Source organism: Sorex araneus, chromosome 2 (assembly GCF_027595985.1).
Source record: "Sorex araneus isolate mSorAra2 chromosome 2, mSorAra2.pri, whole genome shotgun sequence".
Lineage (NCBI taxonomy): Eukaryota > Metazoa > Chordata > Mammalia > Eulipotyphla > Soricidae > Sorex > Sorex araneus.
In genome coordinates, this window is record NC_073303.1 from 139155158 (window position 1) to 139182946 (window position 27789).

At 42.2% G+C, this 27789-nt stretch overlaps 1 protein-coding gene and 1 pseudogene across 1 annotated transcript in view; one reads left to right on the forward strand and one right to left on the reverse strand.

Annotated features, from left to right (window-relative positions):
* LOC101538348 (histone H3.1-like) overlaps nucleotides 1-3144 on the reverse strand; it is a 33171-nt pseudogene extending 30027 nt beyond the window's left edge.
* The window catches only part of GPR156 (G protein-coupled receptor 156), a 122822-nt gene continuing 98019 nt past the window's right edge, over nucleotides 2987-27789 (forward strand). The window contains exon 1 of the mRNA XM_004606695.2: nucleotides 2987-3114. The gene's annotated coding sequence lies outside the window, so the exon portion shown is untranslated. The remainder of the gene's footprint in view (nucleotides 3115-27789) is intronic.

Below are 27789 nucleotides of genomic sequence, written 5' to 3' on the forward strand. Positions count from 1 at the left end.
TTCTTCCTGTAAGATCTTTTGGTGCCTTTGGTGATGTCAATGTATTGCGCCATGAGCAAAAAGGGGTTCCCAGAGAGAGACATGGGGAAGGAGAGACTAGAGAAAGGAGCAGTGGAGTAGATCCAGAGAGAGGCAGGAGCTGGTGAGTGCGGGAGATGGAAGTTTAAAGATTGAATAAACAGTAACAAATCAGCAAGCAGCTGGGTCCTCGTCCTCGTCCTTCCTTCACCTTTTCTTGACCACTGGCAGTCCTGTTCCAGTCATATAGTATAAGATAGTATATGACATACTATGTTATACTATAAATACAAGCATATTTGTAAACAGGGCAATGTGGATTAACAGTGACTATGTAAGGGAATAGTTGAGTAAGATGACAGAACAAATTCTGGACAAGCTGTGAAATACTGAAATAAAAGATGAGTTTTCCTAGAAAGTTTGAAAGTACAGAATCTATTTTAGTTTCTTAAATGCTGTATTGACTCTAGTTATAAGGCATGTGAAATTTACTTGATATCAACCTGAGTAAACTGTAGTTTATTTAAAGAATAAATTTATCTAAAAAATTCCAAATAAGGTTGAAAGACAAGACTGGGGAGAAAGTTCTTGCACATATTAAAAAGCTACTGTAAGGGCTGGAGCGATAGCACAGCGGGTAGGGCGTTTGCCTTGCATGCGGCCCACCCGGGTTCGATTTGTCCGTCCCTCTTGGAGAGCCTGGCAAGCTACCAAGAGTATCCCGCCTGCACAGCAGAGCCTGGCAAGCTCCCCGTGGCGTATTTGATACGCCAAAAACACTAACAACAAGTTTCACAATGGAGATGTTACTGCTGCCCGCTCCAGCAAATCGATGAGCAAGAGGATGACAGTGATACTGTAAGGCTGGGAAGAGAGTTCAAGTGGTAGAGCACTTGTGTAGGATATTTGAGGTTAATTTCCTGCCACAGTAAGGCCTCACCAGGATGACCCTTCCTGGAAAAAAAAAAGTTACACAGTGGGTAGGGAATTTGCCTTGCACATGGAAGACTCAGTTTCAATCCCCAGCATCGTATGGTTCCCTAAGCCCGCCAGGAGTGATCCCTGAGCTCAGGGCTGGGAATAAGCTCTAGCACAGCTGGATGAGACCCAAACACCAAAAAATAAAGAAAGAAAAAAAGAAAAAAGTTTATGTAATATTCAAGATATGTAATATATGTATAATAAGTCTCACAATGAGAGATGTTACTTGGTGCCTGCTCGAGCAAATTGATGAGCAAAAGGATGACAATGACAGTGACAATATATGTAATATTCAAGATACACTTTAAAAAGACAAAAATCAGCATTATAAAAAAGGAACTAGACATATGAATAAGCATTACAAGAAAAAAGAAAACAGGAGTAGTAGTTAAAACAAATTAAAATAATACTAAGCTATCAATAGTCTTACCAAAATGGCTAAAATTTGAGTAAAATGCCACTATTTTTAGAAAGCAATCTATTAACATTTTACTTATTTTTCAATAGTCCACATCAGTGCCCAGGTTAGGACTGAATTTTCTGAAAGAGCAATTCCTCATTTCGGCCTAATTTCATGGCTCCCCAAGTCATGCATGGCGTGGGAGGAATCATCTCCCAGGCCTTGCAGAACAAGTGGACTCTTGTCCACGAGGTGCAATTTGCTAGCTGCCTTATGGGATTGGTGGGATGTGAGCATCTGAGCAGTGTAGGTGCTCATAGCCGACTTTGCCAGTCCTGACCCAAGTCAGGCATTTCCCTGAGTGCTGGTGGCCCAGGTGGGTCAAGCAGAGAGATGGAAGCACTCTTTTCTTCATGTTCCCCCTCTCATCTCCCACTTGACTGAACCCCCGCAACACATTCATTCAAGGAGAAGGCTAAATCTTGGGGTCTGGAAACAATTTAACAAATCAAGATGGTGGTACAAAGAAATCCAGGAGAAGGGAAGAGAGTGGGCAAATAAGGAGGGGGTGACGATAATAGTCAAAAAATGACTGCGGCCAACACCACAGAACGGAAGTATAGATGTTCCAGCAGTAGTTTAGATTTTAGACTGCATTGCAGTTAAAGAGGGCATATCCCAGGCTTTGGAAGAAAAGTAAATAGATGATTCTCTCACCCCATTTTTGTCAGGAAGGTAATAGCAGGTCTATATTGGTGGTGTGGAGAGACAGGAGGCAAGAAAACCAGTTAGGAAACGATTTGGCTTATTCATAACAAAACTCACGCTTATGTTTCATGGGTGAACAGAGGGACAGGGGGTGCATCTCATTCGTGACTTCCTTTTAGTACTCCTGGGGAAAGGTAAGATGATCTTCTCTTTCTGATCACAACATAAGTACTAACGCTGCTTAAATAACGTGGAAGAACCGGAGAGTACTAAAAGATGAGCACAATTTCGTAACCGCATCCCGGACCTGTTTTGGCATATCCAATACGCACGGGTAGCTTGCCAGGCTTTGCCGTGTGGGCTCGATACTCTCGGTACCTTGCTGGGCTCTCTGAGAGGGGCGGAGGAATCGAACTCCGGTAGGCCAAAAACAGTAACAATAAGTCTCTCAATGAGAGACGTTACTGGTGCCCGCTCTAACAAATCCATGAGCAACCGGATGACAGTGATACAGTGATCTCGGACCTAAGTAAGAAACATCTGCGTGGAATCCTTACAATCGCGCCACGGGGGCCCGTATGGGGACCGACCTGAGTTTCCATCGGGGTCCACACTCCGCCAGCGCTCACCTGTGGGACGACCCGGAGAGGTGCCCGCGGAGGGAGCAGAAAATTCTGCGGGGTCTGGACTGCACTAAGAGGTGGAGGCGAGGGGGCGCCGAGGGGCGTGGCCTAGGGGCGTGTCGGGACGCGGGGCGTAGTCCTGGGCGGGGCGGGGCGTGGTCCTGGGCTGGGGCGTGGCCTCGTCCGGCAGGGCCTGACGGCCCTGCTGCGCTCCGCTCGCGGGCACTCGGCCGGGGCGGGCGCCGCGGTCCCGCCGCCTCCGTAGCAGGCTCCTGGCTCCTGGCTCCGCCCCGCTCCTCCCGGTCTCTCCCAGCCGCGCGAACCCGTCGCGTGTCTCGCCGCCGCTCGGGATTGGCGCTTCGCGTTCGTCAGGGAGCTGGTGAGGTGAGCAGATCGCTTTCGAAGAGCCCGCATTCGGAATGTTATGGGAACGTTTTCCTGGGCGTTTGTTGATTAAAAGAAAAAATGTTCTTATTTTAAGTGAGAAAATGAGAAAGGACTTTTTCTCCTGGTCAGCATTTGGGCATTTTCTCTGGAAATGCCAGAGAAACTGTCTCAGAAACGAGTGTCCAGACCTGGCTCCGGAGGGATGCCCGTGACGCCTTCTTCAGGAGAGAGGGGCGAGTTTGGTGTGCAGAGGGCCGAGGAGGTGCTGCACTCCCTCCCCTGGGAACACCCTCCTCACCCGCCTCGTCCCCCATCCTCCTTGCAGGCGCGGGTGGAACGGACTTCGAGAAAGTTCCCTGCATGGGGGTCGGGAGGCCCGCTTTGCTCACGGGCAGGAGCGGGGCGGCGTCGCGGAGCCACGGAACTCTTGTGCCTTTTCTGTTTCAAAACTCCTTCAGAAACTCGCGGCCACTCGTTAGAACTCTTGTGTTCGGTGTATCTCCAGGCGGAACACAGACCTGCAGGTTTTTCTTTAAGATTGAGCCTCTGTTGAACAAAATTTCAGAATAGAAATTCGTGGCGAGAGAAGTTAATGACATGCTTGTACTCCTTGTTTCTAGGTACATGCAGGCATGAATAACAAGCAAATTGTGCCCTAGCCTATAGTAATAAAACGTCTTTCTTGTCATAGTCCTTTAAAAGCAGGATATAGAGGATAAAAGTAAAATATTGCATCACTATGTAAACGAGAGGTTTCTGGTTCAGGTGGGAACTAAGAACTGAAAATATTAATATTGTATTAGGCAGCCAGGCCTGGCAAGGAATTTTTTCCCTCTCCCATCAATGGGGAAAGGCAGATCAGCAGTTCTCTCTGCAAGCAGAATAGCAACCAGACTTGCAAAACACCAACTTCTTCCTTTGCTGAAACAAATGAGCCTGAGAGAAATGTCTGAGAAAGTGATTGTATATAGTGGAAGGCAATTTGAGTCTATTTTTGTTTTAATTTGGAGACCACACCTCTCTATGTTCAGAGCTTACTTCTATCTCTGTGCTCAGGGATGACTCTAGCAGGGCTCTGGGGACTGTATGTGGTGTTGGGGACCAAACCCTCAGACAGCTGTGTGCAAGGCAAGTGCTTTACCTAGGCACTCTCTCTTTCCAGCCCCAGCTTGAGTCTGAAGAATAAAATGCCTTGGTAGGTTTTGCTTTAGTTAAAGATCTCTTGGGATGGGGGTGGTTGGTATTTCTGGTCCCCCTTTTGCCTGTCTAAATCCACTTAAGGGCCACGACTGTCTCTCAAGTTTCCTCTATTCCTCCTTGTCCTCTTTTCCCAGCTTTTAGCTTTTCCCAGTTCCCTAATAAAATCTGGAGTGAAGCTTGGTCAGATGCAGAATTATGGTAGCCTGGGGAGAGGGAACTTCAGGACTAGAGGAAGAGAATTGTGGCCTGAAAGAGATGAGGAGCAGAGTGAGATAAACAGACCAACTGCCGGTTTAGAAGTCTTTAAAGATAAGAACCAGGAGAAGAGGAATAGGGCTTGTCTATGAAAGAAGGTTTTTTCCTGGGAAGACAATAAGACTTTGGCTGCTTGTTTCCTGCAGTTTTGTTGTTGTTGTTGTTGATTTTGTTTTGGTTTTGGCCAACAGCCTTGAAGCTCAGGGGTCACTCCTGGCAGTGCTGGGTAATAACCATATGTGGTGTCCGGGATTGAACCAGGGACCATTGTGTGCAAGACAGTGCCTTAACCCTGCACTATCTACTATCTGTCCATGCTGAGGGTTTTTTTGTTTTTGGTGTTGGTTTTCTGCTTGCAAATCATGTACTTTATCACTGAGCTGCATCCCCACCCCTGCTGAGGGTTTTCATATTTTTTTGTTTGGGTCTGGGAGATAGCTCAAAGGAATGGGGCATATGCTTTGCATGCAGGAGCTCCAGTTTAGAGCTTGGCACCCCTGGGTCTCCCAAGCAAAACTCACTTGAGCACTGACTAGGAATAATGAGCACTTCTGGGTATGGCCCCAAACAAACAACCCCTCTTATTTCTTGTTGTTTGACTAAAAGAGTATCTTGAGGTGGGTTTGGTAGAATATGAGGACTCTTCTTTAAAATGCTACCCCCCTCTATTTGCATTTTATTTTATTCCCTTGTTTTCAGAGGGCAGCAGGGGAAGACAGAGAGACTGAAGAAGGGCTGAGTCTGTGACATGCACACAGACAATAAAACATAGCCCGGCTTGGGAAAAAGATAGATTTGAAAATTGAAAATAATGCTCTATGTTTAGTTGAAAATCACAGCCCTTATTTTGCAAAAGATGTTGAGAACCACAGCATTCATATTTAGTTTATCTGATGAAACATAAAAATCCATACTTCTTTATTTATTCAGAATTCAATTATGAAAAATGTTATACAGATAGAAAATTACCAATCTCTCTCTCTTCCTTTTGTGGGGAGGCATTTTGGGCCATACTTCTTTGAACAGTATGTGGGTCTAGTGCCTTAATTCCTGTATTATCTCTCCAGCCTCTCTCTATTATAAATATATAACTTTTTAATTTGGGTGACGTCTTAAGAGATCCAGGGGCCTTTCCTGGTGACTCTTGGTTAATGGGGCCAGAAAATATGGTGCTCCCAGGGCCCTGCAGTACCTGGAATTACCAGGATCACTTTATATAGGGTGTGTGCCTTAATCCTTCCTGGGCTCTAAACTGAAATTTGCTTAAGACGTAAACTTGTTAGCAAAAATCAGACTCCAGATATCTATGATCTTCCTGGACAAAGCTTGAACAGAGGATGGTTAAGAAATAGATAAGTGTGGGACCGGAATGATAGTACAGCGGATAGAGCATTTACCTTACATGCAGCCCACCTAGGTTCCATCCCTGGCATCCTGTATGGTTCTTTGAGACTGTCAGGAGTGATGCCTGAGTGCTGAGCCAGGAGTAAGCCCTGAGCACCAAGGGGTGTACCCCATAACAAAATAAACAAAAAAAGAGATGTGGCCCTGAGTTTATACATGTGAATATTAACATTTTGAGGGAAAAAATAATGATCTTGATTCTTCTGTCTTTTCACTAAGAATCTTAGGCAAATGTCTTAATTGCTTTTATCATTTTTGGCCATTCTTAAAAATTAAGTTGTGTTAGAGCATTCTTCTTCACTAGGATTATGTCACTCTCTTACAGCTGGCTTAGAGCACTCTCCTATTTATTGTCCTCCTGTGTTTTCCCTTCAAAACAGATAAAATTCTATTTTCAACCAGGGTTTACTGAAGCCCTATGTGATCTCACCTTTTTGATGTCATATTCTCACTCTCCCCTCACTTCCTTGCTTCTCTCCTCTCTGATGAATTCTTCTCTAAATTCTTGCACTATCTCTTCCTCAATTCACTCTGGTCTTTTCAAATGTAACCTTCTTAATCAAGTCTCCTCTGACAGTTTGATCCAGAATGACCTTATGTCAGTCCTGGTGTTCTAACCCTGCTGTGCTTTTTCATTGCACTTATCATTACCAGGCATTATATAGTAGCTTTTTCTTTGTTATGCCCCGTTAACCTCTACTCAAGTTTAAGCTCCATGAGGAAAAGATTATTTTTTTTTAATTAGTGACTGAGTTGTTGTTTGGCATATTGTAATCAACTAACATTTGTTGAATTAATGAGATCATTAAATGACATAAACCAGGAATTGACTTCCATAAGGCTTTCAATACCCTTCGTAAAATACTAGAAGTCCTTTGAGGTAATTCAGACCTATCAACATTTTATAGAGAGATGATGATCCTAGATCTTTGCCTCTAATATATTCATACCTCACAGAATTTAATTTATATATAATTCTAACATATCAATCTCTACCACGTGTTTATTTTCTTAATGATGGACTCATGTAGTTTCCAGTTTTCATTTTTTAAAATGAACTGCTATAAATTCTTATAGGATCTGCCTCACTTGGGGGCACATGTATTTTATTTTCAAATCTTTGTGCCACTTGTACTGAGAGAAATATGACAAGGATAGGGAATTGCAAGTGCAACTGCTGTGGCAGCCTGCCTGCTGTCCTAGCAGCTCCACTGGGTGCTGGAGACCTTCTCTAGAGGGAGAACACCCTGAAAATGAGTGTCCATGCACATTGGAGACTCCTCAAGTAATTTCGTGTTTTCAGAGCCTTCAGATAGCCTTTGTAGATGGCCTTCTGCTGTTGCCACTGTATTCTGCTCTGCATGTAAACTCCCCATCCCAGCACTAGTTGATTCTAATCAGCCAGTGTGCATTATACTATCAAGGACATTAAATATTTATGAGCAAGAGTCTTGTTCAGAGCCTGATCAAAAATTTATGTGTTTCCATGGGGCATTAGTTTTCATCTAGGCTTCACAGGACATTTCTTTGTGTTACTTGTCATAACCACGAGGCAGTCAGGCAGAGATAGATGATATCCCAGAAAAACAGGTGTTACCAAATCCTACCTTGTAGAACACCCTATATTCTGGGGAAGAGAGAGAATGAGAAGGTAGGAAAAAGGGTAGTAATGGTTCTGCATCAGAAGAAAGGCTGCATATATTGCAGATAATGACTTGGAAAAAGAAGGGCCTGTTAATATAGGACTTCTAAAGGTATGAATCAGAGAGTATAATGGGAATGCATTTGGAGGGTGCATTAGGAGAATGCATTCTTCCTAAATAGAAAGAAAGAAGGACTCAACCTTATAAAATATGTAGTTGCTTGGACATCAATGTGAGCAAGGCCTATACAAGACAAGTATGTAACATGCTTTAATTACATTATCATAGCTGCTTTGATAAAAGTTGGAGTAGAGTGAAGACTGGCCATTATTTCTAGGAGGAATTAAGAGATAGCTACGCCAGGAGCAGCCATTGTTTTTCTCTAAAGAATTGACTTTTGAATGAAATTTTTATGGGGTCTCCCAGGAGTGACCAGGAAATCAGGGGTTCCTTTTCCTGTTTCTCTGCCAGCCAGGTTGGTTGTTTACTGTGCAGCCTGAGGCAGTGATCCTGCTCTAGCCCTATTTCCATGAGGATTATTCAGGTCACCCCAATGTTGCCTCAAAGCCTCCTGAGCGTTCTTTGAGGCCTTGAGACCTATACCTAGTGATGTTTAGGGGACCATGCAGTGCTGGGGTCAACCACATGCAAGGCTTTGCACCTAATCTCCTGTATTATTTATCCAGCTCCTTAAGTGGAGTTCTGGAGGAGGATAACTGACAGCCTCGGTGTAGAAGAACTTGGGCATACGTTTGCAGTCAAGATCAACTACTGGTAAAGTTTGATCAAGTTAGGGAGGGTCAAGTTTCTTATAGAGAGAAAGCAGGAGTACTCAGGCCAGCTTGTCCAGGACTCCTCGTGAGTGTGAACATTAGTCTGTTTGTTGGGAGATTCAGGTAACATCTGATTGGAGATTAGGTCAGATTTTGAGTAATTTGGGGGAGGTGCATCCAGCCAAGCTATTGGAAACTATTTATGTCCAAGGCACTTCCAGAATATTCTGCCTTGGACAGTTCAATCTAGGAATAAAATTTACTCTAAGAAGTGATTTTAAAAACTTTATTATTTTTAGCAATGTAAGAAATGGCAAAAGATGAACATCTTGTAAGGTATTAAAAATACATAAAATTCGTATTTCAATATCATAAATGAAGTTTAGAATAGGTCATCCTCGTTTTTTTAGTGTTTGTGGCTATGTTTGTATTATATTTTTTTAAATAAGATATTTTTATTTAAACACTGCCATTTAGAGTTGTTTCTAGTACAGTTGTTACAGACTTTAAATGCTCCCACTGCCAGAGTGATCTTATTGCCACCATTGTCCCCATTTTTCCAATCAACTCCCCCACAGCCTACCCTGTTAGCATACACACAATAAGTTATTTTATATTGTTTTTTATAAATAAATGCCTAATAAAATTATTAAAAAAAAATTAAAAGTAATTAATAGGATAGACCCAGATTAACTAATATTCTTCTGGGACTGATCAGGGACAGTCCTCATCAATCCCATCCTCTCTTGGCCACACATACTCTAAGGATGTGCCAAGTCAAACACATTCAAAGACTATCTAGTGTATCTTCTGATTTCTTTCATGCTGTTTTGTTTCAGTGGATAAAACAAGAGGATATAAGTTCCCCCCCTATTTTTCTCCTAAGCTGGGTCTATAAACTTCAGACATGGATTGCCAGGCAAGAGAGCTCAATCATGAGGTTGATCGCCCCTCCAGCACTCAGACTTGCTTTGATCAAACTACTGGACAGGGTGACCAGAGAAGCAACTGGCAGCATAGAGTTGCGGTCAGGCAGATTGAGATCATATTGACGAGACTGCTGCAGTCTTCCATCTATGTTCTCCCATTGGAATTTGTGGTTTTCTATGTAGAAGAGTATCTCCAGGATGCACTGGATTTAGGGAGGGGGAGGCTGTAAGTTTATGGTAATCTAAACTTGATGTTTGCAAGAAGAAAGAGATCATAATGGAAATGATAGCTCTGGAAAGTTGATCTTTGAGCTTTACATATATACTGTTTAAGCCAGAACCAACTAGAGTTCTGGGGGTGAAAAGTTATTTCTTGGTATAAGGACAGGAAAGAGCAGGGAAAGGTCACCTAGAGAAATTTCATGGATTTACCTAGGGCTGAGAGGTGGGTTTTTTTCTTTCTGTTGTGGATGCCTGTTCCAGGATGACATTGTGGACATCCAGGAAATAATTCTCTGGGCCTTCATTGCTGTCTGCCTATGTTGCCTATGTCAGAATATCAGTCACATCTACTAGCCCTTCTGTCCTGATTTTCAATCAAATTGGGAGCTGTAGAGAGAGAAGGCTGGCACAAAAGGGTGGGTCTTTTTTTTGTTTTGGCTTTTTGGGTCATACCCAGGGCAATGCTCAGGAGTTATTCCTACCTGTGCACTCAGTGCTCGGGGGACCATATGGGATGTTGGGGATTGAATGCTGATCAGTCGTGTTCAAGGCAAATGCCCTACCTGTTGTACTATCGCTCCTACCCCCCTGCCAGGCACAACTTTTAATCAGAGAAAAGGCAAGGACATGAAGGTGGGGTCAGAGCCTAATGGTGTTAGTCTGTAGAACTCCAGACCAATGAGGTCTTTCTTCCTCTTAATCTAAAATATTTCTAATGTTCTGAGTGGAGTTTCTCAAAGACTACATTCACTGTAGTATCTCCTCTTCACAGGTAAACAGGGTTCTTGCTTAACTAAATGCCTTTTTGAAAATGAACATTTCAGTTCTTCAGTGAATGGCGCAGGCTGGTAAGGGCTGCCTGCATATGGATGCTGTTAGAATAAACTCAAAAGAAGGAGTAAAGAAGGATCTGGAAATATAATAATATCAGGAAGTAGGTAAAAGGAAGAGAGTAGGTACCCTTTGGGGTCAGAGGTGCCCAGTTATCTAAAAATGAAAAATTTGACAAAGAAGATCAAATAACCTTCACATGTAAGTATTGCTGGCTGCCAAGGCAACAGTGAGGGGGGATAGAAGGAATAATACATGCAGGCTGCTTTCATAGTCAGTGTAAGGAATATTAATGCAGACATGGTACACCACAGCACACAGTCACACCACAGCACATGACCACACTGCAATATATAAAAACATCGCAGCACATAGCCACATCACAGCACACAGTTATACCACAACACAGTCGTACCACAGCACACAGCCGTACCACAGCACACAGCCATACCATAGCACACAGCCAGCCACCGCACACAGCCATACCAGAACTGTGCAGCTATGAGCTGTGCTAATGTTGTTGAGTCCCCTTTCACATTTCCATGCTGTCATTCATATTCGTTCATAGTGTTAGGTACATTTATCTATAGATATATGTATATCACATTCATCTATACTTCCATAGATACACAAACATATACTTTACTTTGATTTTTGGCCATACCTGGAGATGCTCAGGGCTAACTCCTGGCTCTGTGTTCAGGTATCACTTCTGGTAGTGCTTGGGGGACCATATGTGGTGCTGAGGGTTGAATGGGTCAGTCACATGAGAGGCGTTAACCTCTGGTCTGTATTTGGTGGTGGATGTGGTGGGAGGGTGGTTTGAGAGCCACTCTTGGCTATGTTCAGGAATTAACTCCTGGCTCTGTGCCCAGGGATTACTCCTCACAGGATTTGAGGGTCTAATATGCTGTCAGGAATTGAATCCAGGGTCTGCCCCATGCAAGGCAAGTGCTACACCCTGTACTATTTCTCTGACAAGCACCTAGCTTATAAAGTATAAAGACCAGAAGAAACTGTTCCAAAAGATTACTGACAATGGTATTATAAAACATTTTCCTTCCTTCCTTCCTTCCTTCCTTCCTTCCTTCCTTCCTTCCTTCCTTCCTTCCTTCCTTCCTTCCTTCCTTCCTTCCTTCCTTCCTTCCTTCCTTCTTTCCTTCCATCCATTTGTTTTTTTGGAACACACCAGCTGTGCTCAGGGATTAGTCCTGTCTCTGTATTCTGGAGACACTCCTCAGGAAACCATATGTAGTGCTTGGCATAAAATCAGGGTAGACACCTACAAATCAAATGCTTACTCTCTGTACTATATTTCCATCCCATAAAACAACTTTTAAAATAACTTCATTTTCCATGATTGCTATAGTAAATTTATATTTTTTATGATAAGAAAAGATTAAGTAATTATTGAAGAAGTCAAGTGTGGAACTGAGGATATGACCATATTTGCTACGGAGCACATTTTTAGTATATATGTGAGGCCTAGAGGCCCAAGGTTGATTTTTCAGGGTCCCATCAGCCAGTGGAGTCTGAATGTACTTCTTACTAGCACCAATGGGTATGGACCCTATAAAAACAAATGAAAAATATAAATTAGTGATAAGGAAGGAGAGGCATGAGTGGAGAAGACTATGATTATACAAAAAGAGAAAAATATGTTAGAAGATGAATTAATGACTTAAATTGTTCAGAGGCAGCTAGCTTCTTAATATTATTTTATTTAGCATTGAATGTCATATATCTATTTCTCCCTTCATAGATATGGAAACTTCCATTAGCATGAAACCAAATTGCAAATAATGAGCCAAATGTCACACCTCCAAGGCCTTAATGTCATCCATTGGATGACAGTGATATGTCCTCAAAGAATATTCTGTCAAAGCCTTAACATAGAATATTTTAAGCCTAGAAATCAGTGTATTTCCCAGAGAGCTTTATGTTTATTCCTGTAGAGGCTGGGCTGCCCTTCTATATCTGCCCCCAACCCCCCTAGTATAGAATAGGAACCTGTTATGGGAGTAGGGAGATATTCTCGGACAAAAGCCTGATCTTCTTCCATGTACACCTTTGCTCACCAACACAAGTAGCTCCTTAGGATGGAGGCTTTGGAAGAGAAGACAGATGTTTTCGTTTCACAGCCACTGACTTTGAAAGGCACTGTCAAGTCTAGACTTTAAACTTTATTATTATTATTATTATTTTTAAAATTAATTAATTAATTTATTTTTTGCTTTTTGGGTCACACCTGGTAATGCACAGGGGTTACTCCTGGCTCTGCACTCAGGAATCACCCCTGGCGGTGCTCAGGGGACCATATGGGATGCTGGGAATTGAACCCGGGTCGGCCGCATGCAAGGCAAATGCCCTACCCGCTGTGCTATTGCTCCAGCCCCAAAACTTTATTATTTTTTTAATTAATTAATTTTTTTTTCTTCTTTTTTTTTGCTTTTTGAGTCACACCTAGCGATACTCAGAGGTTACTCCTGGCTCTGCATCTCAGGAATTACTTCTGGTGGTGCTTGGAGGACCATATGGGATGCTGGGAATCGAACCCGGGTTGGCCGCATGCAAGGCAAACGCCCTACCCGCTGTGCTATTGCTCCAGCTTCCGAAACTTTAAACTTTAATTGGCTTCTTGGGAAAGTGGGCCTCTAAATCCCCAGAATCAATTTAAAACAAAACTCAGAGAAGTATACACCTTACTAATCTCTAGGCTTTGGCATTTGTAATAATAAAATCAGAAATATTTGTTTCTATTTCTTGTATATGTTTGGGATTAGAGTGATAGCACAGCGGGTAGAGTGTTTGCCTTGCACACGACTGACCCGGGTTCAATTCCTCCATCCCTCTCGGAGAGCCTGGCAGGCTACCGAGAGTATCCTGCCCACATGGCAGAGCCTGGCAAGCTACCCGTGGTGTATTTGATATGCCAAAAACAAGTAACAAGAAGTCTCACAATGGAGACATTACTGGTTCCCTGCTCGAGCATATTGATGAACAACAGGACGACAGTGCTACAGTGCACTTCTATTTGGGGCTTGGGGCCACATCTGACTTTGTTCAGGGCTGACTTCTGAGTATGAGCTCTGGAATCACGGCCAAAGTTGGGAAACTATATAGGATTCTGAGCATCAAACTTGGGTTGGCCCCATGCAAGGCAAGTGCCCAACACACTGTATAAAATCTATATTATATTTTTAGTTATAAAAAATAATCCATCCATTGTATAAAGTTTAGTAAGTTAGCAACATATACAGAAATTGTGACAAATGTCTACCTCTTCTCTCCTCTCTGTTCCTGGCAAAGTCAGCGCAGTAGGTAGACAATACAGGATGAAACTCCTGTCTTCCCCACAGCCTACTCTAGTTTGATTGGCAGCACTGCACATGGTCCCAGAATTCTGCCTGTAGTTGACGCCTAAAAACAGAGCCAGGAGTAAGCCCTGAGTTCCCACTGGTTGTGGAGCCCTGCCAGTACTGACTCCTAAACACAGAGCCAGGCGTAAGCTCTGAGCCCATAAATGAAGATTTGTGGGGCTAGAGTGATAGTACAGTGGGTAAGGCACTTGCCTTGAAAGCAACTGACCAGATTCAATTCCTGGCACCTCATATGGTCCCATGAGTACCCCCAGGAGTGATCACTAAGTGAAAAGCCAGAATTAAGTCCTGAGCACTGCTGGGTATGGCCCAAATACAAAAAGAAAATTCAGTGTAGAGTCCAAGAGATAATTTAAGTAGTTGTATATAGATTATATGTACCTAGCATGTGGGATGCTCTAATTTCTGTCCCCAGCATGGCATGCCCACTCCTCTACCTCCTAGGAGTCAGCACCTGGCGTGATGCATGTATTTATTAAAAATTCAGTATCAATTCCTTCTCTTCTTTTATGTATTCAAACAAATTTTGATTATTTTATTTCTGTAATTATTTTTTATTTCAGATAATATCAGTTACTCTGTTGTCTCGTTTTATTATATATAGTATTATCCACAGATACATGTAATTGATCATTTTTTTCACTTAAAATGTATTTTTTTTAATTTATTGCTACTTTATGCTTTGTTTGGGGACTACACACAGTGGTACAATGGGGCAGCACCTGATTTAGTGCTGGGAGTTTGTCTGACAGTACTTATAGAATCCAACCTGGGCCTTCTGCATGCAAAGATACACTCAGCCCTTTGACCTCTCTTCCCAACTGGAAGAGAGATGTTTTCACTGATGAAGTGTGGGTTTTTCAATATTATGAAATTTAAGTGATTTAGCTTCAGACCTGTGTATGTACATAAGTCTTTCTACTCCTACCTCCACATTTCCAAACCTCTTTATGATTCCCTCTACCTGACTCCCCTTTCCTGTAGTAACCACCATAATTTTCCTGAGTCTTGGAATTAGTTCTGTGGATTTTGCCAGTTTGTTTTCTTATTCCTCTTAGTATAATAACCTCAAGTTTAATCCATGTTATGTAAAAAGACACAGTCACATCTTTTTAAGTGGTAGAATAGTAATATTTTGAGTATTTCTCTCTCAGACTCTTTATCAAGTGTCTATTAATGCACATAGATGTTGATTTCATGTTTCAACTGTTTTGAACAGTGATGTCTGAACCAGGGATGCATGTAATCTTTCAGATTAATGTTTTCATATCCTTTGGGTAAATTCCTGGGAGTGTAGTGTAGTTTAGCTGGATAAAATTTTCCTTTTTCTTCTTTTTTTAATGAGGCAAGAAAGAAATTTATTGACAAGGAGTTGGTAGATTGAAAGATGATGGACTAATGTCATCAACATAACTAACCATCTTATGGTCTATATGGTGACAAAAGGTATTTTTAATAGAAAAAGACAATAAGGTAGTACATTTTTAGAAAGGGTAGGTTGCAGGTAGTAGAAACCAGATTGGTCAATTAGCTCCAAGTGGACTGGTTTTCAAGAGCCACTCTGTCTTCTCTGAAAACCTAAACCCAAAACCAATGTTTTTGATTAAGGGTTCAACCTGTAATGCTGCAATTAGGGGTTAGTCCTTCAATTATACAGATTCTCAAAATATTGTAGTTTAGTTCTTTGATTAGAATGAGACAGGTCACAAAGGAAACATTTTAAAATCTCAACACAGGCATTCCAGGTCCACTACCTTCCCTCACAGAAAATAATTTCAGAAGATGAAATAATGAAAAAAAATAGTTTATTGAAAGGTATTTAGAGATATGTGAAGAGAGAGAGATGTATTCACGAGAGAATATGGGCTTAAAAGAGAGAGCAAACAGGGAAGCAAGCCTCAGTTTTCATTTCTTAAAAAACAATTTATTCTGTTTACCACAGAGGCTGTACCAATTTACATTCCCACTAACATTACCTGGATTGCTTTTTCTCCATATCCTTCCCAACACTTGTTTCCAATCTTTTTATCTAATTTATTAGTATCACTACCTAATATTTCTTTGCAGGAATTCCCATTATTTTCCTCATTATTTCTATATGAATAGATATGCCAGTTTTCTCGCCACTTTTTGTTGGTGATGGGGTTTTGTTTTTCTTTGTTTCTTTGCAGTGCCCGGGATCAAAACATGCATCTCACACATGCAAAGCATGTATTTTGCTACTAGACACATCACTGGCCTGCCTCCAGTTTTTTAAGCACAACAAATTATTCCATGATAAATATTCTACATTTATCTTTATACTTTGGTTTTAATTTTCATAGGATGAGTTCCCCAAATGACACTTCTTGGTGAAAGGAAATACATAACTTTAATACTCACTGTGGGTGAAGTATTTGTTTTCCTTCCTCCTTTTGTTTTTCTCACTCCTTTCTCCAGAGGAGCATGAGAATTGAGGCAGGAGAGCCTCACAGTGAAAAATCCTCCCTGCCAAGTGTGGATTTATATCAGCTCAGTGGGGAACAGGGTCTGCAGTATCTTGATTGCATTATTTCTCTTGCTTCTGGTTGGCCACACTGTTGACAATTCCCCTTGCTCATTTATTCCATGCTGTGGAATTATATCTGGTCTTCAGCTGTGTTAGGAGCTCTGTGTGTGTGTGTGTGTGTGTGTGTGTGTTTCAGAGAGAATAAGCTTACTTGTAACAGTTTCTTACTGTATCTTCTATTTTTTTTCTTATGGCCTTCCTTTAACAGTTGGATTAAGAAAATCTTTTGAATCTACCCCAATTTTTTTCTGATGAGGAGTTTGGGATTTGGGGAGTTTTATAATGTATAGTCAGTCAACTGCAACCCATTAATTCACATAAAGATAATTAGCTAAGTATGTAGGAGTCTTTGGAGTTTAAGGATCAGTGCCAAGCAACAGATGTTAACATTTTTAAACAAATGATTTTAACAAACCTGATATTAGGAGCAACTTCCCAGGACTCTGTAGCTTTCACTTTTTGTTTGCTTTTGTTTGGATATAAAACTTCAGCCTAGCCCATCAGACTAGAGAGAAGTGGTGTCCCTCACCACACCAGGACTGGAAAAAAAATCAAAGAAGCATTAAGGGAAGCTTGTGAATACAAATCAGGGAAATATAAACAGTAACCTATGAAATAGCAAGAAGTAAATGAGAATTTAAAATCCTCTGCTGAAGGCTGCTGTGTGACTAGTAGGCCCATGAGCTTCTGGACACTTGATGGAAATCTGTGATATTTAATCCATATTAGAAACCCGGTGTGAGTCTGTGTTCAGAATACAAACATTAGTGAAGGAGAGGAAAGGAATGATTAAGTCCCGTGGCAGACATTTTGTTTCCGGCTTCTCTAACACATGCTGCAATTTTTACTCAGCAGCTTTGAAATGAATTTCTATGCTCAGGATTTAACATAAAAGGAAGGAAAGAAATACATAATAGAAGCTATTGCTATTTATTTTCAAGAGGAAAAATTTAACTTTAATGAACATGTATAAACCTGTAGAATAAGCATTGGCCTGTCTGTTAATACATAAGTTTACATTTTCTATTTTATTTAAAAATGTTTAAATTTATTTAGACAATTGTAGAGTTGAAATTGATTAGAAAACAAAGCTCAGATTAGGTAACAAATATTTAAAATCAATAAGTATTTCCATTTTTTATATGAAAATGTTGCTAGTCGAGCCATTTGTGCTATTGTTTTTGTTTGTGGAGTTGGCTTCTTTGTTAGTTTCCCATCTAATTTTGTGTGCTCCTGCTGGAATTCCAGTATTGAGGAATTAGGAGATGTCACACAGGTTGTGGGGGGCCACATGGTCCAGAGACTTAGGGATCTATGGTCTGACCCAATGAGTTGACATGGCAGTAGCTGTGGGAGTGGGCATGGCTGCCAGAACTTGCAAAAGTATGGGGTGGGGATAGTAGAAACAGGGACCAGGAGGATTGGTCCATGATTGGAAGCCTTCTTCAAGGACCGAGGGAGATGGTAGTTGGGATAGTGAAGGTACCGTTATGACAATGATGGTTGGAAGGGATTGCTCTGGATGGGAAATAGGTGCTGAAAGTGGGTAAAGGACCAAACATGATAGTCTCTGAGTATCTGTATTTCAAACCATAATGGAGAGAGAGAGAAAGAGAGAGGGGGGAGGGAGAGGGAGAGAGGGAGAGAGGGAGGAGGGGAGAAAGAGAGAGAGAGAGAGAGTGAGAGAGAGAGAGAGAGAGAGAGAGAAAATGCCTGCCATAGAAGTGGACTTTGGGAAGACAGGGTGGCAGGAGGGATACTGGAGGATATTGGTGGTGGGGAATGTACACTGGTGGAGGGATGGGTGTTGGAACATTGTGTGACTAAAACCTGATCAAGGGTGATTCAGTTTTTAAAAAAAAAGTATGGAGTGGGGGTGGGAAGAAGCTGCCTGAAATTATTTGTAGTTTGGCATTTCTGCAGAGAATTCTTGTGAAGCAGTGGAGTTGAGCCCTTGGTGTGGTAGCAGCAGTGGGGTGTGGGTGTTGCTGCCAGGGCTTTGGCAGGGCAGGTTGTTGGCCTGCCACCTCCCAAGGGTGCCTAGGAGTCTTCAGCCCATGGAGACCTATATTTTCATGAATTTTAGCTGTTCTGTGTGCATCTCCTAGAAGATTTAGTTGGAAATTGGTAGAGCAGTGCCATGACTTACCCAAATCAGCATGGTAGTTGCTGTACACTTTCCATTTAAAAATACACAGTGACCAGTAACCGTGATAGTAAAACTAGTTCCTAATATATGGTTGGCCTTTTATAATTTAGGGACAGTATAATGTCTTTATTTCCCCACATATTTTAATTAAAGCACTGTGATTTGCAAAATTATTTATAGCTGAGTTTTTGACATACCATATTGATAGGTGGATTCCACCACCAATATCAACTTCTCTCCACCAATGTTCCCAGGCTCCCTCCCATCTCCCTTCCTGTTCCCTCACTAACCTTCCTGCAGCCTGCAGGTACCTTTTTAAGTTTGATTGTTAAAACTTGGGTTTGATTTCAGTGTTGTTGACTTTGGTTTTGGATATTTGTCTCTCTCATTCCTTAATACCACCTGTGTACCTGGATCCCCTGTTTTGGCCCCTGTTGCTTCTCAGTCTTTTCTCCCTCTCCCCTCCACTCTTCTTTCCTTCTCCTCCCTATACTCTGGGGCCAAGGTTGATCAGGACATCTCCTTTTAAACATTGCTTTCCCTCATCTAATTATTCTAAGTATCACATATGAGTGATGCCTTCCTGTGTTGATCCTTCTTCTGGCTTCCTTCATTTAACATGATGTCTTCCAGTTCCATCCATGTTGCTACAAATTCTGTGAATTACATGATTTCATCATTCCTAACAACAGTGTAGTATTCCACATACTGTCTCTTTATTTGTCTTATAGTTTATAGTGGGCGCCGGGGGGGCAGTCCCTGGATGTGACCTCATAGCTACTGGAAAATGGGAAATCTGGGTGGAAGGGGCCCAGTCCTGATCCGAGCAGGCTTGGAGGTCTCAGCCCCGGGTCCCACACACCTGGGTTCCTCTGCTGGTACCTTCATGTGTGAGGCTCGTCTGAATGTGTGGAGAGGAGCCTTGAGCATGGCTGTGGCTAGGCTCCAGAGGTCTTCAGCCATGAGAGCTCTGTTCAGGGTGGGGAGGGAAGCTGGAGCCCATCTTCTCCAAGGGGCCCCAGGGAAGACAGGCGCACATGTGAGCAAGAGACTCTGTGTCGCTCTCTTCTGGAAGCTTGCTTTTAAGTCTCTGGATGTTGGCCATTGATGGGATTACAGGGCGCCTGGGGCAGTCCCTGGGTGTGACCACCTAGCTACTGGAAAATGGGAAATCTGGGCAGAAGAGGCCCAGTCCCAATTCGAGAAGGCTAGGAGGTCTCAGTCCCTGGGTTCCTCTGCAGGTATCTTCATGCGTGAGGCTTGTCTGAACATGTGGAGAGGGGCCTTGAGCATGGCTGTGGCTGAGGTTCCAGAGATCTTCAGCCGCAGGAACTCTACTTGGGGTGGGGAGGGAAGCTGGAGCCCATCCCCTCCGAGAATCGTTTTATCTTATTCTGGTTGCAGTGCCATGTGCCTATAAAAATTATCTTTAAAAAATTTGGTCTTATCAGGAAAAATTTAAGGTAAAACATTATGGACTAGCAGATAGTAGGCCACTGCTCCTACAGGGAACATCTAATAAAGCTAGATATAAGAGAAGCTTGAGGCCCAGTGTGATAGCACATTTGCCTGTGGTCGACTTGGGTTCATTGAATTCCTGGCACCACATATGGTTCCCCAAGCCCTACGGGAGGAATGCAGAACCAGGAGTAAGCCCTGAGCACTGCCAGGTGTGGCCCCAATAAATAAAAATGAAAAGAACAGCTAGATTTTAAGGCATGAAAGCTCTACTAAGAGCTAAGCCCTCAAATAAAAGATGAAAGTCATTGAATACAGCGTATTCTTGGTTTCTTTCTTCCTCAGAACATTTACCTTTTATTATCTAGCTCAGTGTTTCTCAACCTTTTTTTCTGTCCACAAGATCCTTCCTGTGACCCATGTTACTACCTGTTGACCCCTAAGTATCATGTAATAGCCCCCTATTTATATGACTTTCACTGTGACCTGCTTAGAATATCCTGGAAACCCAGAGTGGGACACAAGAACCCCAGTGAGAAACTAAGAGACACTAAGAGAACTTGGAAAAAGACAGTTGCTAAGCATCAAAATAGCTAAGTAGAACATTATGCAGTCTGATAATGTTGATAAGAAGGAAAAAAAGAATCCCAAGGCTACTAAATGAGCCAAGATATGTGGGATCATAATTGGGGAAAGAAAAGAGGCACAGTAATAACCTGAGCAATTTCTCTTCTGACCACTCACCATTTTAACTAGCACTGGACAAAAGGTGAAAAAAATAAAGCCAAACAGAAAGCAGATGTTAAAAAAGCCAAGAAACTATTCAGAACTACTGTTAATCTTAAAAATGGTGGGCATATAAAAATTGGAGTATAGTATGCACTAAGGCAGGAGATCCCCAAAAATGCCAAAATGGTGAAATAAAATGAGTTGAATGTTAGCTTGGTTGGTCGTAAGATTCCCTGATGTGTAATTGATATCTGTTTTGGGGGAGTATTTTTTGATGAGATTAGTTCTTGAATTCATGAACTCAGTGAAGCTGTTGATTCTTCTCAGTATGAGTGGCTGTTATCTGGTCTGCTTGGACAGAACAAATTGAAGCAAAATTGACATCTTTCTGCCTGACTGCTTACAATCTGCAACTTTGATTTTCTCCTCTGGATTTTCAGCCATAAGACTCAGACTGGCATCTGTGCCACCAGCCCTCTGGCCTTTTACTGACTCTCCAGGCTTTTGTCAGTCAAAGACGGTGGATTATGGACTTTTTAGCTTCCATAACTATACAAGCAAAATACAAGCAAAAATCCTGTAATGGATATCTTTTACTTAGATATGAAATATTAAGACCTGAGACCTCCAAGCCTGCTCAGATTGGGACTGGGCCTCTTCTGCCCAGATTTCCCATTTTCCAGTAGCTAGGCGGTCACACCCAGGGACTGCCTGGTGCCCTGTAATCCCATCAACGGCCAACATCCAGAGACTTAAAAGCAAGCTCCCGGAAGAGAGCGACACAGAGTCTCTTGCTCATCAGCCTGGCTGTCTTCCCTGGGGCTCCTCGGAGGGGATGGGCTCCAGCTTCCCTCCCCACCCTGAGCAGCGCTCCCAGTGGCCGAAGACCTCTGGAGCCTAGCCACAGCCATGCTCAAGGACCCTCTCCAAATGTTCAGACAAGCCTCACACATGAAGGTACCAGCAGAGGAACCCAGGTGTGTGGGACCCGGGGCTGAGACCTCCAAGCCTGCTCGGATCAGGACTGGGCCCCTTCCACCCAGATTTCCCATTTTCCAGTAGCTATGAGGTCACACCCAGGGACTACCCCCAGCACCCTGTAATCCCATCAATGGCCAACATCCAGAGACTTAAAAGCAAGCTCCCGGAAGTGCGCGGCCCCATCTTATAGCCTACTTCTCCTTCTGGGAGAAACTGGCAAGCTACTGAGAGTTTTCTGCCCACATGGGAGAGCCTTGCAAACTCCCTATGGTGTATTCATATGCCAAAACCAGTAACAAGCTGGGTCTCATTCCTCTGACCTCTGACCCTCCACTGCGGCATTATTGGGAAGGATGAGTAGAGAGAGACTTCTAAAGTCTCAGGGCTAGGACGAATGGAGATGTTACTGAGACCAGGATGATCAACAGGATGATGATGATGATGATGATGATGATGATGATGATAAAATATTGGTTCTGTTTCTCTGGAGATTCTGACTAATCCAAATACCTACAGTTTTCAGTTGGGATTTCTGAAGGATGATGCCTAGAAATAAACCTAGTCTGTAGCACAATAGTTAGCACAATCCTCCCGTTGTTCATCGATATGCTTGAGCGGGCACCAGTAATGTCTCCATTGTGAGACTTGTTACTGTTTTTGGCATATCGAATATGCCATGGGGAGCTTGCTAGGCTCTGCCATGCAGGAGGGATACTCTCGGTAGCTTGCCGGGCTCTCTGAAAGGGATGGAGGAATTGAACCTGGGTCAGCTGCATGCCGGGAAAACACCCTACCTGCTGTGCTATCACTCTAGCCCAAAACAAGTCTATAAAATATTAAAATCCAATTCCCAATCAGATAAAAAAAATTAAAGTAATTTAAAAAAATTCTAACATCCTAGAAGAAGTGAAAGAATATATTCTTTGGAAAAGAAAAAAAATGATCAAAAGCCTTTCTATATTGAAAATATGCACACATTTTTATTAAAATATTTATCTTAAGAGTGATGGATAGGGGGCTGGAGCCATAGCACAGCGGGGAGGGCATTTGCCTTGCATGCGGCCGACCTGGGTTCGATTCCCAGCATCCCATATGGTCCCTCGAGCACCGCCAGGAGTAATTCCTGAGTGCATGAGCCAGGAGTAACCCCTGTGCATCGCCAGGTGTGACCCAAAAATACTAAAAAAAAAAGTGATGGATAAACAAAAGTAATAGCATCTGGAATTAATTAGAGAAATATACAAGGTAATTCTAACTCAGTGGCTGTAAGGTTTTCTAGTCTTAAGAAGCAAAGGTTATTTTAAATTTCCTTTCTTAAAGTTTTATTCACACTTCTTTCCTTTATTTTCTGATTAGAAATATAAAAGAACCCTAAAGCTATAGCCTGAAAGCAGACTCTAAAATTTTTAAAATAATAAAAGAAGTTAGGAAGAATTTTGAGTTGAGGTAACTAATATTCATCTCTTAAAATCCAGAAGGTGGTCTACTTTAAGTAAGCAATGAAATTGCTTATTTGATGATTTCCACCTAATCTCCTTCCTTAGACCCTGATATTAAAACTATCCCATCTCTTGACTTAATTTACAAATGTAATACTCAAAAGGATGTGAGACCTAAATAGTTATAAGGCTTTTGGAAGAAGAGAGAAATGCTTGGGGAAACTTGGAGATTTCCTCATTCAGAATCTTCCACAGAATCATTGAATGCTGTGCTTGAAATCTAAGATATTTTGTATGGAAGTATTCCTTAACGCTCTTCATGGAATAGTTAGAACTAAAACTGTACAGCGGTATTATAAAAGGAAAAGGAATTTTTGCAGGTGCAACTTGTAAGTGTATTCTAGATTCAGAAAGCTTTGTTTGTGCTTCCTTCAGGGGTCAGTGAGAAAAATCTATTTTTATTATGTGGTATCTGGTATTCAGTGAAACAGAATAAAGGCAGCCATCCCAAGATACAGATTCCAAAATATATTGCAAAAAAGAAGTAAAACTCCTGTAGTGGAGAACATTAGTTTCAAGTCTGGGTAGATCACAGACAGCTTCGGTACTATTGCTTTCATTCCACTTTTAAAAAATGTTTTAATTAATTTTTTTTTTGTTTAGTCACTGTGAAATGCTAAGTTAAATGAGTCAGAAAGAGAGGGACAGACATAGAATGACTGTACCGTTTGTGGAATATAAAATAACATAATATGAGACTGACACCCAAGGACAGTAGACACCAAAGGCCAGGAATATTGCTCCATTGTTGGAAGCCTGCCTCATGAGCTAGGGGAGAAGGCAGCTGGAGTAGAGGAGGGATCACTAAGTCAATGATGGTTGGAGGGATCATTTGGGATGGGAGATATGTACTGAAAGTAGATCAAGGACCAAACGTGATAGCCTCTCAGTATCTATATTGCAAACCATAATGTCCCAAAATAGAGAGAATATGGGGGAAATTGTCTACCATAGAGTCAGTGGGAAGGTTGGGATGGGGGTGAGGGATACTGGGAACATTGGTGGTAGAAAATGTGCACTGGTGGAGGGATGGGTGTTGGATCATTGTATGACTGAAACTCAAACATGAAAGCTTTGTAATGGCATCTCCAGGTGATTCAATTAATAAATAAAAAAAGAGTAGTGGGGAGGGCACTTGTCTTGCATGCATTCAAACTGGGTTTGATCCCTGCCCTCATATTGTCCCCTGAGGACCTCTAGGAGTGATCCCTGAGTGCAGAGCCAGGGGTAGGCCCAGGAGTACTGCCAGGTGTGTTCCCCAAACCTAAACAAACACGCATAGCCACTACATGCCCTCCTCCCCCCAACAAAAATAACACAACCCCTCACATAAGGACTGTGTGACCTAGAAATTCCACTTCTGGTATTTAACAAATAACTAAAATCAGGATCTTGAAAACATAGCACTCTGGGTTCACTGTAGCACTAATCACAATACTGAACTTTTGTAAACAACCTTGACAGATGAATGTACAAGGAAAATGTAGTATGTGTAGATATATTTGTATATATATGTAGATATGGAACCCTTCTCCACTTAGGCCTTCAAAGTTCTCGTTTGAATATTTGCCACTACCACCAAGATCTGCACCTGCGGCGGCTCCACCCAGGCCCTCGTCCTAGGCTTCAAGGCTCACCACAGTGGCCCGCCTACTCATCTCTAGATAGTGTTTGCAGGATTGTTTTCTGGGGCAGGCCCTGCACTCAAAGTGCTCCCATCCCTCTCTCATGAGTCACTGACTTCCAGCGACAGCCGGGTATGGGCCCGACACTCCAGCACCATCCGTTTTCAGGGCTAGTTGATTCGGCAGGTGAGTTGTTACACACTCCTTAGCAGATTCTGACTTCTCCACGGCCACCATCCTGCTGTCTGTGTCAACCAACACCTTTTCTGGGGTCTGATGAGCATCTGCATTGGGCGCCTTAACTCGGTGTTTGATTCATCCTGCAGCGCCAGTTCTGCTTACCAAAAGTGGTCCACTAGGCTGATTTGGCCCACTAGTGGCTCACTAGACTGATTTGCATGTCAGGACTGCTACGAACCTCCACCAGAGTTTCTTCTGGCTTTGCATTGCCCGGGCATAGCTCATCATCTTTCGGGTCCTAAAGATGGTAGGACCTGGCAAGCTAACCATGGCTTACTCAATATGCCAAAAACAGTAGTAACCACGGTCCTCGTTATCCTGATCCTGAAAGAGCCCCCAATACGCCATCAGGCTATACTAGCATGCAGCAGGGATGAATGGAGACATTATTGGCGCCCGTTTGAGCAAATTGATACAGTGATGTATATATATATATATATGTATATATATATGTATATATATATATATATATTTCTCCGCTCCTCTTGGAGAGCCTGGCAAGCAACTGATAGTATCTTGCCCACACAGCAGAGCCTGGCAGGCTACTCGTGGCGTGTTTGATATGCCAAAAACAGTAATAACAAGTCTCACAATGGAGACGTTACTGGTGCCCGCTCGAGCAAATCGATGAGCTACGGGATGACAGTGATACAGTGACAGTGATTAGTCACTGTGAAATTATGAAATTATTTGTGATTGGGTTTCAAGCATGCAATGTTTCAACACTAATCCCTTCACCAGTTCCACTTTCCTCTACCAATGCCACCTCCCATCTTTCTTTTATAAGAAATTTAGAATAGAAATTTAGAATAGAGATTTCAATTTTCCCATGATTCAATAACCAGTTTTGGAATATTTTAACATAATAGTAATGCAACAAGTCAAACATTTTTGTTTGTTTGTTATTCAGAAGATTCAGCTCACTCACCATAAGACTAGAAAGAAAGAACATTTTAATCGATTCTGGATTTCTAAGAGCCAAGAACTACTGTTAGACCTATCATAGTTTTCTTTTTTTTTAATGGAAGCCCTGATATCACAACATATAAGCTAAGAGACAAACATGAAAAGAATTTTCCAAACTAAAAATTCACAGTACATAACATCAGGGGGTCACAAGGTGGGTAAGAGAACTCAACTTTTCTACTTAAAGGACACCTATGCATTTTGAATTTGTACAATATGCATTGCCATGATCTCTAGTAATGACGTGATTTACTTGTAAGTTAAACCAAATATGAACATGATGCGTTCTAGTCCAAATTCTAACCTGGGTTTGACATTCCAGAGTTCCACACAGACAGATGAAATAGACACAGAGTACCCTCCACCCCCAACACAGTTTATTGATTTATTTGCTCTATATCTGTGACCCATTGAGAGTGGCAGAGGTCAGCTAATTTGAAATTTAGAGACATAGTCTGTACATTTACTCATAAAAATTCTGACCAGGAGGTTTTTCTGAGATGAGTCCCAGCAATTCCAAGGAAGGTGGATCTCTGATTCCTTTAAGGAATAGAGCAATCAGTCTTCTGAATAAATTGAACTGAAGGAATGAAGCATTATTTACATTTTTTTCCAGCAGTGTGTTACTCTCACAAACATTCTCTAAAGAATACCTGGTTGTCTCTAAGGCTTCATTTGCAAAATAATTAATGGATTTTCTCAGTTCTTGTTCTGAATACCCAACAGGATGGAGATTTCAGCTATAGCAATATAAAACCTGAGCTTTCCAAATCTGTCTCTGAAACTTTCAAATGATCATTCTCTCTGCTCCTGCTGTTGCCTGGATCTTGATTGGTTTTGATACCTAACTGTTTCACTGATGAGAAATAGCATAGAGTACTTTACAGCAGCCCTCATTAACGGAGAACAGCCAAGTGGAATTCATTTCTGGCTCATAATAGTTTTCAAATGAGAATTTTATTGCATATTAATGACTTGTCTAAAGCCAAGCACAAAAGTCACATCAGACCTCAATAGCACTGTAGCATTGTCATCCCGTTGTTCATTGGTTTGCTCAAGCAGGCACCAGTAGCGACTCCATTGTGAGACATATTACTCTTTTTGCATATCAAATATGCCATGGGTAGCTTGCCAGGCTCTGCCATGTGGGGCAGGATACTCTCAATAGCTTGCTGGGCTCTCTGAGAGGGATGGGGGAATCGAAACCAGGTTGGCCACATGCAAGGCAAATGCCCTACCCGCTGTGCTATTGCTTCAGTCCAAGACTTCAATATCAGACCTAAATCCTTAAGGTAACACTGTAACACTGTTGTCCGTTGTTCATCGATTTGCTTGAGCAGGCACCAGTAACATCTCCATTGTGAGACTTGTTGTTGCTGTTTTTGGCATATTGAATACACCACAGGTAGCTTGCCATGCTCTGCCGTGAGGGTGAGATGCGCTCAGTAGCTTGCCGGGCTCTCAGAGAGGAATGGAGGAATCGAACCTGGGTTGGCGGCATACAAGGCAAACGCCCTACTACTGTGCTATCGCTCCAGCCCATCCTTAAGGTACATGGAGGAAAATATAGGCAGAACCCTCCATGATATTGAAGCTAAAGTCATCTTCAAGGATGAAACACCACTGACGAAGCAAGTGGAAACAGATATAAACAAATGGAACTACATTGAACTAAGAAGCTTCTGCACCTCAAAAGAAACAGTGATCAAAATACAGAAAGAGCCCACTGAATGGGAAAAATTCTTTACCCAATATCCATCAGATAGTGTCTTTATATTCTGGATATACAAGACATAGGTAAAACTTTACAAGAAAAAAACCTCCAACCCTGTCAAAAAAT